Source organism: Bacillus rossius, chromosome 6 (assembly GCF_032445375.1).
Source record: "Bacillus rossius redtenbacheri isolate Brsri chromosome 6, Brsri_v3, whole genome shotgun sequence".
In the NCBI taxonomy this organism is placed as follows: Eukaryota; Metazoa; Arthropoda; class Insecta; order Phasmatodea; family Bacillidae; genus Bacillus; species Bacillus rossius.
In genome coordinates, this window is record NC_086334.1 from 15,824,614 (window position 1) to 15,849,243 (window position 24,630).

Consider the following 24,630-nt stretch of genomic DNA (forward strand, 5'->3'; position numbering starts at 1 on the left):
GGGGGAGGAGGAAGAGAAGGGCCCACAAGGGAAGCTACCTACCTACGGGGGGCAGTCTCCTAAGTGGCTCAAAGCCGGGTGCACAATTGAGAGAGATAGAGAGAGAGAGAGAGAGTGAGTGAGAGAGGAAGAAAAACAGTAACAGTAGGTCGTGCGCAGAAGATTCGACCGCCATGTTTTCCAACCTACTGATTCACAACAGCGCATAGGACGGTCGTGGAAGGGAAACGAACATATTCTATTTCTGTCAAGGACCCATGGCGCAACAACCAATGAGGGCAGGGCAGGAAGCCATAATGGAGGTACAAAATAAACGTTTGTATTTATCAATCATTATGTGGCAAGAAATTTTCCAGATATTACAATGCTCAGGTGTAATTTCTGCTTTAAAAAAAATAATTAATGCTATTACTTATGAGGCCCTAACGGTAATTGTTAAGTAAACAAAAATGTGTCATGGTTAGCTGGAAAATTTTTTGCAACCCTTATTTGATTATATTTCGACAAACTATGGCTACATATTACCGGTAATATGTCACGGGATAATCATTTGGTAGTTAAAATAGTTACTTACTAACACTGCCAACAGATGTCAGATACATTTGCGAAATTTCATTGGCTGAAATTAATTTTGTCGGATGAGTTGAAGTTGCACTGTAAAAACGACTCGATGGGAATTTTTGGGCGTGTATCATACAAAACATTTCTGGGACCTTGAAACAAATACTGACCTGCTAATCACATGTAAAAAACAACGTGAGTTATAAACTTTCTCAATTAGCATGGAAAAATATTGTATGTAGCATCTAAACCGCAACGAGCAACATCTGATCACTACTCTATATACGTCTTTCGATAACCGGAGAAGCAGCAGGAGTTGCAGAAGTACACTCTGTTTAAGATAAGGTGAGACTATATTTGATAGGTGCTTCAGCCAACAGTCAGACTTTGGTATCTGAATATCGCGAATGTAATAAACAAAACAAGCACAGATTCATATAGCACCAGACTGACTAATAAAGTATCAATAATTTATATGTTCGTTTTGTACGACTCTCCAGCTGTCGAAAAAGTCACACCTTTATCTTGGACAGAGTACGTGACGAAGGGTGTTGTCATAAGTTACAAACACACACCTTAGAAATACACTGGTCAGAGTTAAGTAATGCCGGTTCTAGGTATAATTAGGTCTGACTTCAGTTAGTTTTACACGTGTTTCCATATTTTGATAGTTATAATTTGTGTGTTCAGAGCTTTGTCAATTTTAAGTCAAGTGTTTAAAATTAAGATAGTTCTGAGCTATGATTATATATATATATATATATATATATATATTAAAGGAATTCCGTTTAGAAATTGTGTGGTTCAGCGTTGTTTTTCTAAGTTATGACAGTTTAAGGATTTATGGTTATAAGTTACGGAGTTTATAAGTCGCGATTCAGTAATATACAATGGTTCTAATTTATGACATTTATTTTTCATGAGGATTCTTTTTTATTATTTAGAATTCTGATGACTCTTCAAATGACGTGTGAATCTTCTGAGACGAGAAGATGACGGGCCCTGAAGCGAGCATTGTTCCCACACGTAGCTAACTCCCGGGGCGTGGTCGAAGGAGAGAGCGGGAGGTGTGGCGGACCGCCGACCCTGGAACAAAGATCCTCGCGAGTGGATGCGGGGCTAATTAGGTCCGCGGGCATCTAGGGGGGTGGATCACCGCACAGCTGTCGCCCGTGAACAATGGCGACCGCCGAGAGCTACTCCGGCCGTCCGGTGGGGATACCGCGCGCGCGTCCAGAGACTGTTTCCAGCGCTCCGTCACGGACACTCGACCCGTCCCCGCAAGTAAGCAAAGTCCTCCTAGACATCGCCAATATCCTGCTTTCCTTTATTTTGTCCACACATGATTTACTATCATTAATTTAGTTCACACGTTTAAAAACCCCTTTCGGCTCGGGTTTGCAGGCGCAGATAGATTTCTGTGCTGAAGGGAGGCTTTCCCCACCCACTTAGAACATTCTGAAAACTTGAAGTACCTGCATTGCACCCTGTAACATTCACGAAGCTTCTGGAACTTTTTTTTTATGATTTCATGTACAAAGCAACCTATATGCTTACGAATAGGGCCTATTCTAAAAGGATCGAGTGAACGTGTGTAAACGCCACCAGAATATTTCACAAAATATATTTTTTAGACATTTCTCGATAGGAATAACATGTCCATGAGCGCAGTTATGTTGTTTCTGTGCTGTACAACTAGTGAAAACTCCCATTTACTCTCATTAAGTAAGAATTTAAATTAATATTCTCTCCTTACGCTACGTGTCGCAGTTGTAAACTATGTGAAAGATGTATAGCATTTCGAACGGGTTCAATATTGTGTCTACTAAGGGAGTTGTGAAATCTTTTGTTCTTCGTTCCCTATTTTTTCACCCTTTGAAGTATTGCTTGGTATTATCAAAAAACCACCCAAACCTAAGTTTTTGGGTACTACTGTTAGAAGATATAATAACTCCAAACGGATGCAATATTTTTAATATTAAAGAAGTTATACAGATTTTTTTTCGAAGAAACTTTTCCCCTTTTCTTTACCCTCTATCTGATTTTGACTATTAACAAAATCAAACATTCCCATTTATTTATTTTAGTTTTCAGCCGGAAGTAATATATTTACGGTAATAGTGTATTTATATTAAAAAACTGATATATATTGATTTGACAACTATGTTTTTTAAAGAAATATTCCGGTAGACGCAACATGGAAACGATTGCAATATGTAGTCTTCCTTCGAATTCCCCCGAAAATGTAATTCATCCCTTGGGAAACAGCTAAAGAGCATTACAAGACGATTTCGAGAGAAAACACAATACTAGACCATTAATTTATTTTTATTTTACGTTTTAATTTATTGTAAGTAATTAAATTCCAGAAGACTCAAATTTAGAGAACACATTTCACTAAAAACGTTCTATGGATGTGTGTATACTTTATATAACTTTCATTTGGCAACGTCTATGCACAGCGCTTTGCATACTTAAGGAGCTACGTCTCGTTCGTGTAATTCTTGTGTATTTACCTTAAACCCTGTTTAATTTGTAAAAGTCTGGAGTGGTTTAACTTTCAAATTTATGATAGCTTGGCAAATTTATATAATTTTTTCTGAAATAAATTTAAAAAGAATCTTTAGTTCTGTAATCGAAATAATTCTCCTTGTCTGTACTGTAAAAATTGCTGTGTCAATAAATTTATATAGGCTACATATTTTTGGGAAAGTTTTTTTTGCTTGAAGTTAATATAAAATAGTTATCTGGGATGACATAAACCCTCTTAATCCTGAGAAAGTGTGAAATTCTATTACTGTAAGAGCGCCTGCGAACTTTACCTTCTGGGACGAAGCGTTATCCGAGCAAGTGCCGCGAGGTCTTCCTTGTTCTTCCTTGTAGCGACCACTCAAGAGGACGAGAACATTACCGCACAATAGAGGGGACGAGTCAGTGGACGAACAAGAGGAGGGAAGAGCACAGACCGACTGGCAACCACTCTTGACAACACAGCGAAGATAACACAGGCGAACTCAACATACGACGCTAGCCACCGCGACTCACGCAATGCTCCACGGTGGCGTTCGAAAGCCAGTGCATCGAGAGAGAGAATTATGAGGGGGGAGGGGTTCAAAAGCCTTGACGCCCAGGCACCAGAGATGCTGCAGTTAATTTTTTTTTTTTCAATGCTAGGGTTCATATAATATAACAAGTCTATCTATATCTATATAATAAAAAATGTAACTGTTTGTTTGTTTAAAATCTGAAATCTCAGAAATTTCTTTACCGATTGCTTTGAAATTTTGACATAACTTTACATTTGAATACGCGGGTGTTTTATATACCTATGTCACCTGTGACAGGTAATATATATACCTATATAAATATGAATGTTTGTGTGTTCGCCTGCCGTTTTTTAAATATAAATATATAGACAGGAATATATAAAATATAAAGATAGCGCTATATAGAGGTATAGAGGAATATAGAGAGGGAAACATACAGATGTATAGAGAGGTATAGAACTAGGGATATATATAGATATATACAGAGATGTAGATATATATATATATAGGGAGATAGATTGAGATAGATAGAAACATAAATGCATAGATAGATAAAAATAGAGTTATATGGAGAGATGATATGGATATATACATATAGAGGGCTGTAGAGATTTATATATAGAATTATCGTGAGATTTATAGAGAAACATATGAGGATAGATGGAGAGAGATAGAGAAAAATGCTTTGTATATGTGTACCTACTTCAAACAAGTTACAAAAAAAAATTGAAAGAAGCATAGCAATGTATGCCGGGCATTAGCAAGTTAGTAAATTTCACTGTCAACCTTACAAGTTTTGCGCTACGCGCAGATCGTGTTTACAGTTTATGGCCAGAGTAACTTTTACACAATGTTTTTTTTTGTAAATGGAACAGAAATAAAAGAAAATATACAGATAGTTGTAAATTAGAACGTTTACACGAAAACAACTGAATCACTACAAAATAATGTTTGCAGTTATACCTACTGACTTCGGAAACTTAGCCCGGCTTATATGCTTTGTGTTGTCCCAGTACCGCCAATAATTAAAGTTATTTTTTAATAATTCCCTTGATAACGTTCCAGTATAAACTGAGCACATTAACAAGCTTAATAAAATAAAGTCCCATTTTTTAATATTCAATTATCTTTTCCATGGTTTTATAAAAAAAAACATGCTTGAATGAAACATCAATAAAAATAAAAAAAATATGCGCCAATTTTCGTAAGAAATATTCAGCATTATCTCGAAAAAAAAAAAAGTATTTTATTTATGCAAAAATAACCATAGCCAGTTGTACACTTACAGTGTTACAAAATATCTCTTGTAAACTGGTTTCCAAAGGAATCTTTTGTAAAAGTACACAATACATTTTTTTCTGTGCAGTTTTTTTTATTTGTTTGGTTGTGGGTTTTGAAAAGTTGAATGTACATGATTCTCCCCCAGACATTTGTTTCTCTCGACGGCCCCTGATGCTAACATCACTCCTTCCGTCTTTCCCAACACACGCACACACACACAAGCACGCACTAATAAGGTGGAAAAGTAAAATTTGTAACTTTTTTCAGTATAAGAAGAACCAAAAATGGAATAAATAACTGAACATTTTAGGATATAAAAGCTATGTTTGTGGCTACTATGTGGTATGGCTTAAAATTGTTTCAAAAAAAAATTCTGTATTTTTATTAAGTTATTTAAAAATTATAAAAATTATGATTATTTTAATTAAAAGGTCAGGAAAAATATTTTTTCCTGAAAAAAAAATAAAAAATATATATCACAGAGAAGCAAGTAAAATTGACTTTAAACCTGAGATGTACCTACCAGTTTTATATTCTATTTAATTCTTCTCATCCATACTGCGCTAAAGTGTCGACATTGCCATCCAATCATGCATAAGAACCGGAGTCACCTGGAAGGCGGGGCTCCTGACACGGAGGCTGATGGCAATCAATACCCTTCAAGAGAGAGATGGTGCTTGTGACCAGAGGCAGGGCCTGATCAACGGCCCCCGACACATCCCTGCAGCGGTAACAATCCATCTTCGCCCTCTTCCCCCCGGACAAACTGTGGGCACTCGTGCAAGGGAAGCCAACCCCTCGTCCCTTAGCCCACGATGCGTAACGTTTTACGCCCCTTTTAACATGCACCCAAGTTAAGGGTGTGTGTTTTCCCGTTCCAGGTCATTCTTTCATGTTCACCTTCCACGTGGTTGAAATTCCCGACGTTTCGAGTGGCTGAGCTTTCACAAAATGAAGAATATATATACACATCGCGTACTTTTTTTTTTGCATAACATACACACTTGCCACGGGTCTTCTTCTTCAGATAGCCAAACGTGATAGGCCTCCCCTCCAATTGGCTCCTATGCCAGCCAATTATAGTGAGTCTCTCCTGCCATTGGCTACTGTATCAGCCAATCATGTATGGGCCTTGTCTCATTTGCTGTTTTTTTTTATAAACCAATCGGAGTTCCACTTTGTGTGGCTTCTCTCCACTTGCTTTCTGCCGGTGTGTTTTTTTTTTCTTTTTCAAATGTTTTGGTCAGCTTACAGATATCTTCTCTGTTGATGTATGGATGTTTGAAAAAAAAAATTATAGCTTTATTTTAGCACAAGTGGAAAAAAAAAGATGGGGCATTTTTTTTTTTTTGCTCGGTACGCGCGCTTTCCTTGCACTGTAGCGCTGTATCGTTGTAGGGGAAGGGGCGCCATGGGAGGGAGGGGGAGATCCAGATTACTGCGCGTGTAAAAACAACGGGGAGACGAATAACGGCCGGCGGGAATGGCCGTCGTGAAACAATGAGCGAGCGTGGACGCGAGACGGGGCTCCAGCCACGGGAGAAAAAGAGGGGGAATAGGGCGACGCGAGGGCATAACACCATCCCCCCTCCCCCCACGGAGGGGGGGGGGTGGAGACGCCGAGTCTCTCTCTCTCTCCGCCGGATCGAAATAATTAAATGCAAATTTTCGCCGAGCGCCGTCCGCCCCGGGAGTTTATACGATTTCATTGCAAGAGGCGCGCAGAAATCAGGATGGCTTTATCCGTATTGAGCGACCGTCCTTGAGCAGAGTTTATACCGGCACTTTTATCACCGTCGATGGCTCGGATCAAGGTTCAGCTAGCTGTGGATCTCGACGAGGTACGAGGTGGACTTTTTGCTGTGTTTAAAGTGAACTACGTAAGATTTGAACAAGGTACCGCGTGCATTGTAAACAATAATGATAAAAAAATCTTACAACACAAATTCAGACACGAATTTTACAGGAGTCGTCATATTTTAATTATTATTTCTGTTTGCCATCTTCTTGTTCAAGCTAAGGCTCTGTTTTCCACACTAAGGTTTGTAGTTTATTTTTTTCATGCCATTACTATATGTTTAGGACCACTGACAAGCATGTGAAGTTGATGTTTGCAAAAAGAAACTGTTGGCAGAAACAACAGTGGCTGCAGAATGTGAAGACCATTGGTACTAATTTGGAGAGATGTTCTGTCTGAGGGTACTCCCGTGAAACTGACTGTGCCCGAAGAGCAGAAGTACCCTTGTGCATGGTCACAAGTCACAGTCGACTTGCACGTGCGGTAGGAGGCTAGGCGACGATGCCAAAGCCAAGGTGAAGCGAATCGCCGATGGTTCCAAAAACACATTTAACTTTTTTTTTTTTACAGCTGACAAACACACTGAACACCCAATATGGCTAACCAACGAACTTTTCAGACATGTTTACCGAAACAACAACGAAAAAAAAATTGCGCGAATCGGACTAATACAACCATGGAGTTAGGAAATGTCAGGAGACGACATGCTGTGACTTACTGTACGTGAAGCCACTTTTTTTTAACCACGTAATCGCCATATTGTATACGGCCCAAAACATTGCGGAAATGGTGCTTGACCACATCTGATGATGGTTAGCAAGGTTGAATTAGAATCTCCTTCGTTAAAAACTCGTCACTTTCATGGAAGAAAAAAAAGTCATTTAAATCTGTTTCCACCTGCAAACACTATACAATTCAGCCAATGTTTTGGGCGTATGACCTATCTGGCACAATAAAATGAAATGAAGCGAAAAAAAAAAAATCGGCTTCACACACTTAGCATGTTATCATGCCGCCCCCTGAATACAACCCGCGAAAACAAAAAAAAATCCCATTACTAGGGGCAGGCATTTTTCGCGAAAAGATCTGCACACCTATTAGACTGCAACAAGGTATACCCCCACCTGTGGTTTCTTCCTTGTGATTGGCGGCCGTCTGCGAGAGAAGTCGTTGCCTTATTTGGCCGAGCCATTCAAGACGCGTTTGCTTCCGCACTGAAATTACTGTGATTGGCGTTGTTACAATCGATATGTATCTGGGAGAAACCCACCCAATCACGAAACACGGACGATGCTACAGTTTTTTAACTTTCAGCTAGTCTCAAAATCTTTTCGCGAAATCTGCATGGCTCTACCCATTACATTTTGTGAACGCACTTCGTATGTACGTCACGTGACCTGGTCGCCGTGTCCACCGCATCCGCACGCGGGAAGGTCGGATCAGGACCTCCGCGCCCTGGCGGTCTCTGGCGGTCCTCTGAGGCCTCTGTGCGCACACGCCTCTTGGTGCGACGGCGGACAAGACGCGCGCTCCGGCGCAGTCTTCGAGGGTCCGGATCCGCGGCAAGAGGCCACGTGGAGGAGGGCAAGGACTCCGACACGGAGTGTCGGCGGAGTTTCGCCGGGCGGCGGGGAAAAAAAAAAACACAACCTCCCGGTGATTTCCCAGCGGCCAGCTCCGCTCGCAAGCCCCGCGCCGGAGAGTTCGATAAGGCCAGGTCCGCGGAGAGCGAGCCTTCATAAGAAGGGAGTCGCCGGGAGCAGAGTTCCTTACGGGACGAAGGGCACCGGGGGGAGGGGGGGGGGGTTGCAAGAGTACCCGACGGTCGCGCTGAAACTTGGCGCGAGTTCAACTTCATCAACTGCCGGGAATACATGAAACTAGAACAACTAGGTATAATGAAAAAAATTAAATATATATATTTTAATAAGGATCGCCGGCTTTTCCCGTCCGTTGTCTGAAGTTTTGCTTGGCTTTCTAAGTTTCAGCCAGTCGAAGGGAACATTTAACAGACGTTACGGCCTGACTTTCAGTCGCCATCTTCAGGATAACAGTTACCGATATGTCGGTGAAATCTTCGCTTTCAACGCAGCTAAAACCCAGAAGCCCAGAAAGTTTAATTTTTTTTTTTAAATTAGTTGTTTTATTGAAATTTTATCTGGACTTGGTCAGATATTTCAATTTTTTAATTTACCCTTACCTGGTATAATTGGAGACCCAGCTGAGCGACGGAACAGGTTTTACAACTTAATAACTGTTCGTTTTTAAAGCACTGTCGCTTTTAAACAAAAACCTCACTGTGCGTTGCAAATAGAGGAACGTGGCAGTTTAACTTCAGGTGCGGAAAAAAAGTTCTGTACTTTTACAAAAACAATTCTTTGGACACCAGTTGAAAAGCTGTAGTTTTTAATACTACAAAAAGTTTTTGTAGCTTTGTACAACAATTGGCTATGGTTATTTTTTGCACATATGAAATACGTTTCTCAAGATAATACTGAGTAAAGGATCCTTAATATATCGCGTTTTGGACCACGGTTATGCCGGTGTTTTTTTTATGGATTATAGAACGTCAGTGTAATTTGACATTAATATAAAATAATATATAATGCAGCAGAATTATGTTTACAGCAATTTGAGATATGCTGCTCTATGGCAAAAAAAAAAAAATTTACACGTGAAATCAACTGTTCGAAAAGGTCGTTTCTATAACTTTGATTCCATGGTCGACGAAAGCTTGAATCAACAAAAGAAAAGAAAAATCGAAAATCGAGCTCCTCGTTCGGTACCGAATCACAGATCATGCTGATTGAAGAACGCCGACTCTTGTGGAAAATGGTTGGATCACCCCGAAAACGCATCGCTGGCGTGAAGACGGTCCAGGAATCCGGCAGTTGAGTTCGTAATTACGCCACGAGTAGGCCTACTAGTTTTTTTTCTGTGACGATAATTAGGAATATAATGAAAATACATTATAATTGATAATGAAAATCAATAAACATGCTGAATGTTTATTCTAATTTATTAATGTTAGTTATTTATTAAATAATAAAGTAATAGTTTAGAATTTATAATGAAAATAAATTATACATACAGGAAAATAACCCCACTTATATAAATACACTTGAAAATATACTTGAAAAAGTTTATATCACTAATAATCATAAAAAATAAATATTTACATATGTACCAGTATTAAATATCAATAACTAAAGAATATGATTTAAAATCACATATATAAATTTTTATTTGTACGTAGATTTTTTTTTCATCCTGTAAATTTTGGTTGCATGGCGCACGCGCATCGTAAAAATTCACTCTCTTTTTTTAATAAGACCCCTAACGATGTATAACTACAAAAATATTGTTAAATCTAGAAATTGTATTAATTGTCGCAAAAAAAAGGGCGCCTTATTATTATTCGGCAAGCGAGAGGCGAAGCTGTGAAGAGTTCGTGGACACGTGTGCGATGCGAGTTTGCCGGATGCTCGCTGACGCGCCGCCAGCCGCCAGCCACTCACCGCTCGCCTCGCACGCCGCGCGGACGCCCGGCAGCCAATGGCAGATCGCACCTCGCCGATAAGCGCCCTGGGCCCGGCCGCCGGTAATTGAATACAGCTCGCAGGGCCCCCGCAGGGCCGCTGCGCCCTATCTTCGGACTGTCCCTCGTACAATCCCCCCACAATCCACCCCCTAGCTGCTTCCCATCTCGTGCGTACTCCGATGAGGTGATAGCGCCCGAACCCAAGTGCATAAGCCCGGGGGGGAATATACAATATATATTGACTTCAACGGGCATTTTTTGAAGTTACTACTCCTTTAGGCGCGTCAAGGGGAAAAAAATTATGAGATTAATTTTTTTCGACGCGCGCGCACCACGCATGTATGAACATAAACCCACATATATATATATATATATATATATATATATATATATATATATATATATATATATATATATATATATATACACTAGCTGACCCGGCAAACGTTGTTTTGCCATATAAATTATTTCTAGGGAATTTATAGCTGCAGTACCCGGCGTTGCCCGGGCTGAATACATGATGAAGGGTACCTTTTTCGAAATCAGATGTAGTTAGTAATTGTCTTCTTAATTTGAATGTCAAGTGTGCAAAATAATTTATATCACTTTCAGATCCCGACAGACGTTGCTCTGCCAGTTTATAGTTATTTACCTGGTCTGTATGTAATCTAGACTCTATAAAGTAATATAGAAAAAAGCTTAAAAATAAGAGATTACAAATATAGAAAAAATTCAATTATCTAGCTAATGCTCGACATGCATTGCAATGCCTCATTCAGCTATGTTTTGTAATATGTTTGAAGTAGTTACACATATACAAATCATCTATCCATCTCTCTAAACATATATTTATCTCTATCTACATCTTTATATATCTATGCATCTCTCTATCGCTATTTATCTCATTATATCTACATATTTACATATATACCTCACACTATCTCTATCTCTTCTATATATAAATCTCTATATAGCTATATACATCTATATATCTCTTTATCTAACCCATTTCATTCTCTATACCTCGCTCTATCTCAACTTATCTCTCTGTCTCTCTCTATCTCACTCTATATATATCACTCTATCTCTGACTCTCTTTTATATTTAAATAAATTATGTCATTAGTGTGCACTTATACAACAAAAACAGACGAATTACCGCTATATAATATGAAATAAACACATTTTTGAAACGATTTGTGCTCCAACTATTGCAAAATAGTTATACCGTCTCAGAAACCTTCACGGGCATGCGCATTACAACTCACCAAAATTGCATCGCAATTGGATGAATGGTATAGTAACGCATACGGCACAAACAAACGAAAATTAAAGATATGACAAACGCATCAAACGATGGTGTGTTTAAAATTCAAGGCAACTAACTCTATCTATTGACGAAGTTAAGAACAAAACGGTTATGAGCGCCTTTATTTTGCTAGCCGCTGCGAGCTCCACTAAGCGGGCTGGTCTCACCAAGGAGAAAAATATGAATTTGCCAGACCTTACTATGTGTATGATCGTGTGGCAGACATAAAGAAATGACACTCCCTCACTATTTGTATGTCTATGACCTATGATTTTTTCTGTTATAAAATGAAATTATCACTTTTTCACTCCCTTAGGGATGGAATTTCATATTAATATGTGGTCTATGTGTTAATCCAGGTAATGAGCTCGCTGTAGGCGGGGAAGGTTGATCAAGTGTTAATTGATCAGCTATCGACCGGGGTTGAAAAATATAAAATTCTATTAAAAATTAGGGGTTGGGGGTAGAAGGGTGAAAATTTAGGGTTGTGTGTATTTTGTAATGCCACATTATAAAAAAATAAAATAAAAAATTTTCTCCAAAAATTAAAAAAAAAAATTAGGGGTGGACTACCCCTAACATTTAGGGGGATGAAAAATAGATGTTGGCCGATTCTCATAGATACCGGATAAGCACAAAAAATTTCATCAAAATCGGTCAAGCCGTTTCGGAGGAGTATGGCAACGAAAACTGTGACACGAGAATTTTATATATTAGATATATACACACATATATATAATGTTACGAACGTGAGCAAGGCCGCGACACGTGCAGGTGCACAGCTGGCTGACATCATGTGGCCGCGCAACATGAGACGTTCCGCGCGCACCTGGGTCGCCGCTTCCCCTCCCTCCAGTCCTCAGCTCCCCGCGCGGCGCTGTTAGCTGACATCCGAAACCTGCCAGCTGCGGAGTTACGCGAGCCGCCGACACGTGTTTCGAGAGATTTCTGCCGTCGCGTCGGGTTGGCGCGGAATGACGCGACAGGCCCCGGCCGCGCTCGCAGATTCTAGAAATGGCGTCTGTGATATATAAGACGAGGACGCCGGCCTGAGAGTTCAGAGGAGTGGAGAGTGACAGTTCAGGCGGGAGCTTTCCCGCGGCGGAGTTTCCGGGGCGATAGTGCCGCGGGTGCGGCAGAGTGGCGAAGTCCTTGGACGAAAGTTCAAGGGCAGGAGTTTAGTGGAGTCGGGAGTTTTCCCGCGGCGGATTTTCCGGGTGATAGAGCGGCGAAGCCCCTGGACGAAGGTTCCAGGGCGAAAAGTTCAGTTCCGGGCGATATTGTCATGGGCGCGGCGGAGTCCCGAACGAAGTTCCGAGCGAGGCGTCGAGTGGATCCTCGGCGAAGGGAAGTCGACGGCGGCGGCGGAGTGCGGCGGCGGAGTGCGGCGACGGAGTCCCGCGGCGGAGGACTACGAGGGGTGCTGCGGCGAGAGTTGCGCCAGAGGTGCGGCCCAGCGAGTTGTGCGGTGTGTAAAAACCGAGTGACTGGGGAATAAACATTTTTTTAAGTGGAATTGATTATTTGCCATTTTAGAAGATTAATTGTAAGTGACATAAGTAGTAGCCATTAATAAAACTGTGTAGTGTAATACAATCTTTAATTGGGCTATCCTTTAGGAACCCTCTGTAAAACGCAACAATATATATTGTCACTTTCATTAAAAAAATTTGGGGACATACCAAATGTATTGGTGTTCCAAATGAAACTATATTATAGTGAAATTACCTTGCACTATTATTGGTAAACTAAAATATTCATGATAAAGAGTAATTTCATGTTTTAAAAATATAAGGATTCTGATGTTATAACAATTATAACACTTACAATAATCATTGAAATAATTGGGGTAGTAAAACGTCTCAAAAATATGTGGAAAATAAAGTGTTACTCCCAGTTATTTCAATGAAAAAATTTTGCCTCAGCCACAAAATTCCTAGTGGTTGTGGAAATTCATTCAATTAAACATAATCCAGACGCTCGTGTTCAATCTTAAATACCTACTTTTTATATTATTTACAATAAAAATAAATGTTGTTTAGCCGCAACTTCAAAAATGTATACTAGACTTTGGAACCACTTTGGACCGTATATTTTCAATTTATTTTCTCGTGATGAACCTGCGTCCGAAGCTCGTAGGTCGAATTCCGACTCATTCTGTATATGTGGGACCTACGTACATGTGTATCTAACTCGTGGTTGTACTTATTTACACCGTTATTATTTTGTGAAATAAATTTGTTTTAGTGTCGCGAGAGCCTAGTTTTAAAGCTTTAATTTGAGTCATTTTTTTTTATATTTAAGGTTTTACGTATATTCGACAGTGGGGTCATTGGAGATGACACCAACCACACAGAACAAAGACATGGGAAAAGTTATGTCCATGGGATATTTTTAAGGATACGTCCTAGAAAATTCCTGCTGTTTTTTCGGGAATTCACGTAGAAAAGTTTCCAAGTCAGGATGGCTAAATGGTAGAGTAGCGCAAGAAGTAAAAATATATAGGGGAGGACGGGGCAAGTTGACGAGCGGGGCAAGACGACGAATGACTTAGTTCCACGTCATGTTATTAGATAGCACCACCTAACAGACACTACTAGCGCTCCACACTGGTGGGCACTAAAGAATCGCACAGTGAAGCCGCTGCCACCATTTAGTTGTTTGTTAGATGATGTTCGTACATTTGGTCTGACGTATTGTAATTTTCAAGAACTTCGAAGTAATATCTCATGGACAAACAGGTAAGATATTTGGTTATTCAATGCCACACATTATTACCTTAGACAATATACTTTTCTTAACCACTATATATTGTTAACCTTTTACATTTTTTCCTAGCGAAAAAATCCAATACTAATAACATTGCTGATCGGGGCAAGTTGACTGGGTCAAGATGACGACTCTTCATCTTGCCCCAAGTGCTTTTTTACAGTTGTTTTTTAATTGTTCATGCCCTACAGGCTTTCATTAAACAAAAATTCTAATTAAAAAGTATTTAGCCTACCTAATTGTATTTTCTTCCTAGGAAATGCCTATTCATGGTGGAAGATTTCGGGAAGTTTTCACTGAAGAGCAGCTAGAATATTTAAGGAACTACTCGACAGCAATGGATAACATGTTTTTTGGGATGACAAAGCAGCAATGTAGAATACTTGTGTTTTACTTTGCAGAATATAGTGGAATTTCGCATCCGTTCAATGTGGAGACCAGGATAGCAGGTGAGGATTGGTTGGCTAGTTTTATGAAAAAATGTAAGTTCAGTTTTCGGAGACCAGAGGAAACATCCATTGCCAGAGCAATGGGCTTTAACAAGCCAAATGTTGACAAGTTTTTCTTAATTTTGAAATAAGTGAGTAGGTGTATTTGGTTCATATGGGGACAGGGGAGGGGGGAGGGGGATTCGGGGATTCGAGGCGGCCATCTTGGATGACGTCACTTCCAGCGGCCATCTTGGATGACGTCACTTCCGGCGGCCATCTTGGATTACTTCACTTCCGGCGGCCATCTTAGATTGCGTCACTTCTGGCGGCCATCTTAGATTGCGTCCCTTCCTGCGACCATCTTGGATTACGTCACTTCCGGCGACCATCTTGGATTACATCAAGTCCGGTGGCCATTTTGTTTTCTACAACATTCCTCTATTTTGAGTTTCGTCCGCCATCTTGAAAATCTTAATTTATTATCCGATTTTAATGAAAACAAATTTAAATTTTAAAAAATTAAATAATCAAAATTTTAAAATAAAATTAAAAAAATATTATTTAATAAAATTTTAATTAAAAACCTACGTATCGAACACCCCACTCCTCTAAATTACAAGTACATCATCTAGCACCCCCACCCCTCTGTTACAATGGCATCGTCATCGAACACCCCACTCATTCATGTTACAATTTTTCGTTACATCCACCATCTTGGAAAATCATAATTATTAACTTAGAAAATCAGGGAAAAAAATATATACCATCGTTGTCTGCTGGAGGGACCATCTTATTTAGTGGAGACTGCCATCTTGATTTCATCTGATGGATGTCGTCATCGGCTGTAGGTTTATAAAGTATGTTAGTGTATGTAAGGTCGAGTTACAATTCTCTACCAACATTGTTATGAACCTTATAGACCAAAATCCACAGAATCCACAAAATCCACAGTCATTTTGTTGTTGTAACCGACAGTTTTTTCTTAAAGTCTTATCACTTATAGGTTTTAACTAAAATATATGTTATCAATACTATCGTTGTGGATGCGTTAGTTAAAGTAATGATAATTTAAAAAAACATTTATTACTCCATCTTAGTTGGCCAAAAAATTTTCAGAGTCCTAACTCACAAGTAATAATCTCTTCTCATGTTTGCGTACACGTGTTTTAAAGCTGCATGGAAGCAGATATTTTTAATGTCTGCGTTCAATTTCACTTTTATAAACAAGTTCATGTTTGCGTACATGTGTTTAAAAGCTGCATGGAAGCAGATATTTTTAATGTCTGCGTTCAATTTCACTTTTATAAACAAGTTCATGTTTGCGTACTCGTGTTTTAAAGCTGCACGGAAGCAGATATTTGTAATGTCTGCGTTCAATTTCACTTTTATAAACAAGTTCATGTTTGCGTACTCGTGTTTTAAAAGCTGCATGGAAGCAGATATTTTAATGTTTGTGTATAATTACATTTCACCATTCTGTATCAGTACCTCGTGGGATATAGGTTCTATATTAAAAATAATAAACAATATGTAGGTAAAATTGTATTTATTAAATTAAGAACATATTTTACACAACAAAAATGGAGCAAAAACAAAAACTACACATAAAAAAACTGAAACTTTACAACAAAAATGGAAACTATAAATCAAAAACATAAACTGTACAGCAAAAACAGAAAAACTATACAACAAATGGAAACAACTACCAAACTGCCAAACTATTTAAATCAAAAACTATTTACAGAAAAAAAATTATTCGCCGCCTCCAACATATCCGTGGGGTACTGTGTGGATACCATCTTCGCAGATCAGCCGTTTGTCGTCCTCCCACGTTATGGCCAGCTTATTGCTGTACTCAGTATAGAGTATGTGCTGATGGGAGCGAATTGCTCTAACGCCTGCCCTCATTGTGCGGTGGTCTTGCAGGGCTTCCAGGTAGTCATCGAATGTTATGTGGTTTTTGACCACACATCGCTGGATGCCCTTGGCCTTTTTCTCGCTCTTACCACCACACCTGTAGGCGTAGAGTTTGGCCCGTAGGCTTACAAACTCCTCCATCACTTCTCCCCCACATTCATCTTTGAATTTACCGACAACTTTCTTGTTGATGGGGGAGAAGCATGGGTGGTCGGAAGGGTAGCAGCTGGTGTCGAATTTAGCCATCAGTGTAGGGTCGGCTTTGAGGTCTGAGTAAAAGTCTGTTGTCTGGATCTCATACACAAAACTGTCTGTATCCATATACATCAGGTGAATATTGTCATGGTAACGGGGTTTCATGGTATTGTAGTGGAAGTCGTACATGAGAGTCTTTGAAAGATTTAGTACGGCCAGTCCGGCATAGATCAGCTTGTCGAAAATGATGGTCTCGTGATTAAGGTGGACTAGAGACAAATTCGGTTCGTACATTGTACGGTCCTTGAAGGACGGACGACACACCAACTTCTTGAACCTCTTCTCAGAGCACACCAACTCCATTTTGAGCCTCCGCCTTTTATTTTCCATCAGTTTACCAAATGTCGAGTTCACAGCGAGCTTAAAGAACTCCTTCTCGAACTCGTTGGCTGCTGCTTTCCGCTTGTTGGTATTCAGCCGAATATAGGGCTCCAACCATGCCGACTGCTCAAACTGCAGGACTCGATGTATCTTAGTCACTCTCAGCCCATGAGATACCGCTTGCTGGAGGTTTTTGTAGTGGACAATGTAGTGCTCTTTATTTTCAAGTGTTGTCATCAACTTTGATTGATTTGAGCCGGGCGGACACTGATTTATGGGGAGAAATGGCAGGTCTTTATGACTTTCATGGAGCTCGGGAGGGTACTCCACATCACACTCAATAATGTAGCCTGTAGGAGAATCATCTGGGACAGACACGACATCAATTGATGTGTCTGCCCATTGGAAATGCCGAATTGGAAGCGGCAGAGACATCGCCCACCCGTACAAATTATTTGCATCAATGTACTCCAGGAATGTGGATGGCTTGGATGCATCATATGTCTCAGGTATGTAGGAGTTATTGGCTATGCAATGATGTTTAATGCTTTGCGCTACTCCCCCCCTAATACCAGCCTCCACAAACATGTACATATCATAATCGGTAAGAAGCTCTAGCTGTACGCCTGTGGTTCGAAGCATCGCATCGAAAGCGAACCCTGGACAAGAAACATAGTGAGACGGATCTAGGCTGTATGTCTCCAAACATATGGAACGGAAATTCTCGAATACATCCGCCAAAATCAGGACATCTGTCTTTAGATACAAGTCAGCGTACTCCCCCAAAGTAGCACACTGAAACTTGTCCCAGACTTTCACTGCATGAGCGTACTCCATCTCTGAAATCATGGAATCAGTCAGACTATTGTAGAAATCATCGATGGATGGAAGACGAGTATCATCTAGTCGAGCAAAAGAATCCACAAAATCATACGGGAAGACACCCTTGCGGGTAACCAACTCCAACTCATCAGGCGCGAAAAACTCAGTAGTACTTATAAACTTGTCTGCAGGCAAGAACTCAGCGAGCGAAGCAAGACCCCGACTCATAAAACGGAACGTATCGACAAACTGAATGCTGAACTTATCATGTAACTTCTTGGAAAAAGTTATCAGCTTCTCCTCTGAATTCGGAATGATGAAGATGTCTTTACTATCATACCCCAACTTCCTGATAATGAAGTTCTGATCGTATGCCAGGTTGTGGAAGAACACAATCAACTTTTTCGGTCTGCGCCTGAGAAGGTTGCAGTCATTACATACAGGCCCAATAAATTCGCCGGTGAAGTGATTGTGGTCACGAACTTTCTTTACAGTTCCTCCGAACTTTCCTCCACAGTAGCAACAACACCTTGCTTGCAGAAAAGCAGTGTTTTGTGCATGTGTGAGCGGAGTCATAGGAACAGACGTAGAAAATATTTTCTGTACGTCATGTCCAATCTCCACAATGCGGGATATGAACTTATCCTCTGCGTCACAACCGCGATACAATTCAGGCTCTGATGGAAGTGCTGAAGTGAGGTGTGCAGGAATGATGGTATTATCAGCTTTCACGTAAATACAGTAGCTGTATGCTTTATGCTTTTGGTACTGCAGCGTGTATGACTCATCAGTATTCGGGTGACATGTATGGATTTTCTCTAGAATAGCTTCAAAGTCGCAATATACCACGATGGGCATCTTATCACTGTGATGGAAGTTTTTGAACTTCAGAACAGGTGGCTGGCCGTTTTGATCGGGCGATGGCATCTCCATCCTAACAGCAGCATGCTGTTTGCAGAGCTCACGGTGTTTTTCCAAACACTGAAAACCAGTGAGCCCGCTAACCCTACCCCGATCATTGTAATGCTTGAAGCATCTTTTACAAACATGAATAGCATCATGATGTGTAGTGATTTGGGACCGAACCAGAGCAGAAAAATTAGTGATGTAGGTGAAATGGGATGAATCGTCATTGACCAAGAGCAGAAGATCGAAATGATGTTCTTTTTCTTCAGGAGCGACTCGTGCAGGAACAACATTCAGATTCTCGTCGATACTGTAGATGTTGATGGAGACTCCGGGGTTCTGTTTTTCAAACAGTGGTATTTGCTTGATTGGAGTAGGGAAGTCAGTGTTGTTGAAGTTGAACTTCCCCTCCAAGTCATGGTAGCGCTGGTTGACACGTTCAGGATGCTCACCTTCCACGTACTTCACAAGAATCGACCACTTAAAGCACATGTGGTCTTCGAGGTTTTGCGGATTTATCACTGCGTATTTGTCTTTGATGGAAGTAGGTAATTCGATGTAGGAGCTGGCACGGAGTGGATCGAGCTTGTTGATTCTCAACTGTAGTCGCTTAACGGCCGACAAAGTCCATCCGGACCCCTTACCCATGTAGTCTTCCTCCTCCTTGCAGATCTTAGAGATGGACTCGGTAACTGCCTCCTCCACCTCATGAACTGCGTAGAGGGGGACATTCATGGTTTTGAAGGCCCTCTTGTCTTCACAGGCATCTACGGGTTTTTTGTAGGCGCACTCGAGCACGATATTGAATTTGAGAGGTCCGTTCTCTTCAATCTCCTCCACAAGTTGGTTGATTATTTTGTTCTTGATGGAGTCCAGGTATGTACAAATATCCTTGGCAGAACTTGATGTATTTTCTGCCACGTACGTCTTCAAGTTACCCTTGAAACCCACTTCGGCGGTGATGAAGCCGTGGGTATTGGCCAAACCAGTCCCGGTCACCACCTTTGTTCGGCTGGTCGAAGGCTTGGGCGTAACTGCAGGCTTAACTGCTACCATCCTCTGCTTCTTTGTTGGAGGCGGAGCAGGCCCCTTGCATACCTTGATGTGGGCTTTTAACTTATCAGCCCTGGCGAACTCCTTAGCACAGTTGTCGCAGGTATGTGATATGCGGTTTGGGTTAAGACCGCAAGCCGACTTCTCATGGCGTCTTGCAAAATCAGCACGGGCGAAGGCCTTGTAGCAGAAGCTACACCGCATGCCTGATGTCGTAGCGACAGCTCCAGCACATGATGCAAGGTGCTGCTGCATCTTATCGCTGCGTGCGACCATCTTTCCACATAGGTGGCACTGTTGGTGGTCACGATGCTGGTTCTCAGCACACTGACGCTCGTGCCGGTAGCGGTTGTGGCCTGCCGTGAATGTAGCAGAGCAGAAACGGCATTTCTGAACGGTAGACGCCATCATCACGACACTCGGTAGACTGGTCTCAACGTACGGAACACACAAGGGTAGCTCGACGCACGGAGAACTATAACAAAAGAATTAAGAATACAATGTAGCTAGATGTTAACACGAAAAAGTTGCAAACATAACCTCAAAACTCTATCCCTCAAGCTTATTAACCTAAACTGATAGCAATGTAACTAAATAAAAAAGTTACAAACATAACCTTAAAGCTCTAGCACTCAAGCTTACTAACCTAAACTACTAGTAATGTTACTAAATAAAAAAAGTTGCAAACATAACCTCAAAGCTATTCCTTCATGTACAATCCTAAAAATGGTAGAATATTTAAAGTACCTACTCATAAAAGTTAAAGCTGAAAAAGTATTCAATGTTAACTCAAAATGATTGATTACATAACCTCAAAACTACACTAATGCACAACTCAAAAATGCTAGAATATTTAAAGTACTGTTAAAAGTTTAAGCTAAACAATTCCTGGTTACCCATACATAAGTGTACAGAGAAAAAACTAGCTATCAGATAACCTACGAAAAAGCTGAGAAACATAAAAATATTAACGAAACATGTAGCATACCTCAGAAAACGATGAAGTGGAGCTGCAGAAGATGATGTATCAGTGGCGGTAGGAATCGTGGTAGCAGCGAAACTCACACACGAACTAGCTCACTCAAACTCCAAGAACACAATGAAGCTCCGACAGTTAATCCTGGCCTTTTATAGCCTCGGACCTGCCTGTTCTTGGAAAAACATTAGGAACAGAGTATTTCTGTTGTATCCGCCAATAGGAATGTAGTACATGGAAGTACCATTGTCTTCGGAAAAACCCAGCATGACTCATGTGCATGTCGCAGCAGGTCTGTGAGTGGTGGTGGTAGAAATGTAACCTGACAGCCAAACATGGGAAACCACACTCGGGTAAAACCACGAATGACCTAGGTGATTAGAGATTAGGGCGCGAGGCACTGCCTGCATCGTGACTCATCACTCAGGAATGTCATCTCACAGTGTCCAGGGGACCCAAACAATAGAATTGACCGTGCATGTCACAACTGGTACATTAGTCCGCGACTTTGTGGCGCCATGAGGCGCTCATGAATGTCTGAGCCTGCCACCAACTGCTCGTCAAAGTGTCATCACGAAGCACTCGAGCTGCAGTCATGACGCGCATGCTACAACAGGCCCGTTAGTCACCGACTTCGTGGCGCCAATCTGACACTCGGGTAGACAGGTAGCTAAATGGTAATACTAGTAATGCAAGGAAATAAAAAAAATCGGGTATGTTTAATACATTTATTAAAAGTAAGAACACATTACAAAACTAAAACATTAACAATTTATTCTACATTTATTATGACCAACATTCGTTTATAAATTTTTAGCATTTCATTGCGAACAATCAGTTGAACATCCACAGAATGACACATTTTGCTGATGTTCCAGGAACAAACCCTTTTCACAAACATTTAAGGAGACTTACCTTAAGCTTTCTTTTCATTGGTCAAATAAAACATCTCCCTCTCTTCCCCTTTTACAATGATGCTGCTTCACCATTACGCTAAAATTCTGTAAGACCAAAAAAAAATATACTTCCCTTAAACCTTACGGTAGAAATTTCATCCTAGGATGCTGTTACTGCATCTAGAAATTAAAAATTATATTATCTCATACAGGTTTTATTTACATGTTAGGCTTAACCATCCTACCACACACACACACACACACATGCGTGCGCATGCGTGCACTGAGATGAAATACATACTTGCCCAAATAATGTACTTTTATTTACAAAGGCAACATATTAAAACACATAATATTTAAATTTTGTGTAGATTGGATGGTACCAGAAACCATACTACAAAACGAGCGGACAACACTTGATTCTTTACTATGATCGGGCTGACGGATTGCCTCTGGAATGCCCTTGTTACCTTCAACGACTCAGAATTAATACTTTTATCCATCAAAAAACAGCAACAGTTTAACTAAGCAAACATACACCCCACACCCCTCAAAAAATTGTTATTACACAAGGCATTATTTACATGGTAGGAGACCGCACATACGAAGTGCGAAGCTTCAGGTTAGAAATATTGATTAAAATAACTACTAAAGATGCTAATTTGTTTATGAAAAAATTGCACATGAAATACAGACACTTGCTTATTTACACACACATACATACATACATACATACATACATACACCCTGCATGGCTTCAGAAGTAAGTACGATATTTTGAAAACCACTCAAGACTTACATCTGTTTATGAAAAGGAGCTAAATATTAAAAAAAATTCAAAGTTAATTTTAGAGATGAAATATCATGTGCAAGTCCTTGCATGCGAGAAGATTTTATTACGCAATTATCTTCATTTTCCCCAAACCATAGGTCTGATGTCTGGATACCACACAAATCCCACACCTAACATATGCAATACGAGATGACTGCACGCCAGTCCAAGCCCCTGCGCTTAGAGACGAATCTGCACTAGAAGCGTTAGCAAGCATTGCAATTATCTCGCTTCACTAATGCAGATTCACCTCTGACTAGGTAGACCTCCTGAAACAGTAAACATAGGACGGTGAAACACATTAAAATAATGCATTTCAAAATAATTGAATAATATAAAACACTGCATATTTCACGAAAATCACCACGCAATTGACAGCCCTTTCAGTCACAATTCTGCGAATGCTATCACAGAATGCTAGATTTAGAAAGAAAGGATCATTCATTCCTTCATTATGGAACAAAGTAATACATCACATGAAGAGAAACAAAAAAGGCACACACTTCGTTCTTAGACTCGTGCCGCCTCCTTGACAGAGAGAAAAGATTGTACACATAAAATAGTATATATTTCATTTCCAGCGATGAAGCTGTACTAATATCACATTGACAAGCTTAGATGATCTAGGGAGAGATAAAGTAAATATATTAACAAAAAAAGTCGACTAAAATTCATTTACAAACAAAATACTTAACATTCCTTCGATTACATATTTTTCTCAATTTAATAAATGAGAGAACACAAACATTTGCTTAAATCACTATTTATCAATTTTAAACTCTCTTGTACATCAGGAAAAAATATATTGTATCATTCATTATTAGTTGTAATGTAAAAAATGCAAAACAGTTTCTTTGTGGGATGTGGAATTCTCACTCACGATCGAAAAAAGAGGGGCTTCGCTGTAACTCAAGGGGAGGGGGGGAAACCATCTTGAAAGTTGAAGTTTCTCATATATTTGGATGTATAGTAATCAAGTAAGTAATAACATTTGGTGGTATAATATCCGTCTGATTAAAGTTTATTTGCTAACATGAATTCACAAATTAAACGAATCTCTGAGTACATTTGCTTATCTTTTTAAAAAAAAAATGCACAGATTGATTGTTTTATCATGAATAACCAGGAGCACACTAAAAAAACAAACGAAATTCTCGCCAATAATAACCAACAGCACACAAACAATAAAAAAAAACCATGTGTCAGTAATAACATGCAGCATGCGGAGAAAATCACCAAAATATTGTCAAGAATAACCATCAGTACATGTAGAATACCAATAAAGTCTTGACATGAAAAAGGCTGAAGTGCACGGAGAAAATCATCAAATTCTCGTCAGGTAAAAAAAGCAGAAGCACATGAAAAAAAACCAACAATATTATAACACAGTAATGTTGAAGCACACGTAGAAATCTATCGAAATTTCATGTGAAAAAATAGGAGCACTCAGAGAAAACTATCAGGGAGAAGATTAAAAACTCATAAATTATCAATTTTTTTAAAAAAGTTCAATTTAAATCCTGCTAGAACTCTCATGTTGCTTAAGCAAAGAGTAAACAAGTCAGCTTGTGAACTCTTTGCTTAAGCAACATGAGAGTTCTAGCACAAGTCAACTTGTGAACTCTTTGCTTAAGCAACATGAGAGTTCTGGCACAATTCGGCTTGTGAACTCTTTGCTTAAGCAACATGAGAGTTCTAGCAGGATTAAAATTGAACTTTTTTAAAAAAATTGATAATTTATGAGTTTTTAATCTTCTCCCTGATAGTTTTCTCTGAGTGCTCCTATTTTTCCACATGAAATTTCGATAGATTTCTACGTGTGCTTCAACATTACTGTGTTATAATATTGTTGGTTTTTTTTCATGTGCTTCTGCTTTTTTTACCTGACGAGAATTTGATGATTTTCTCCGTGCACT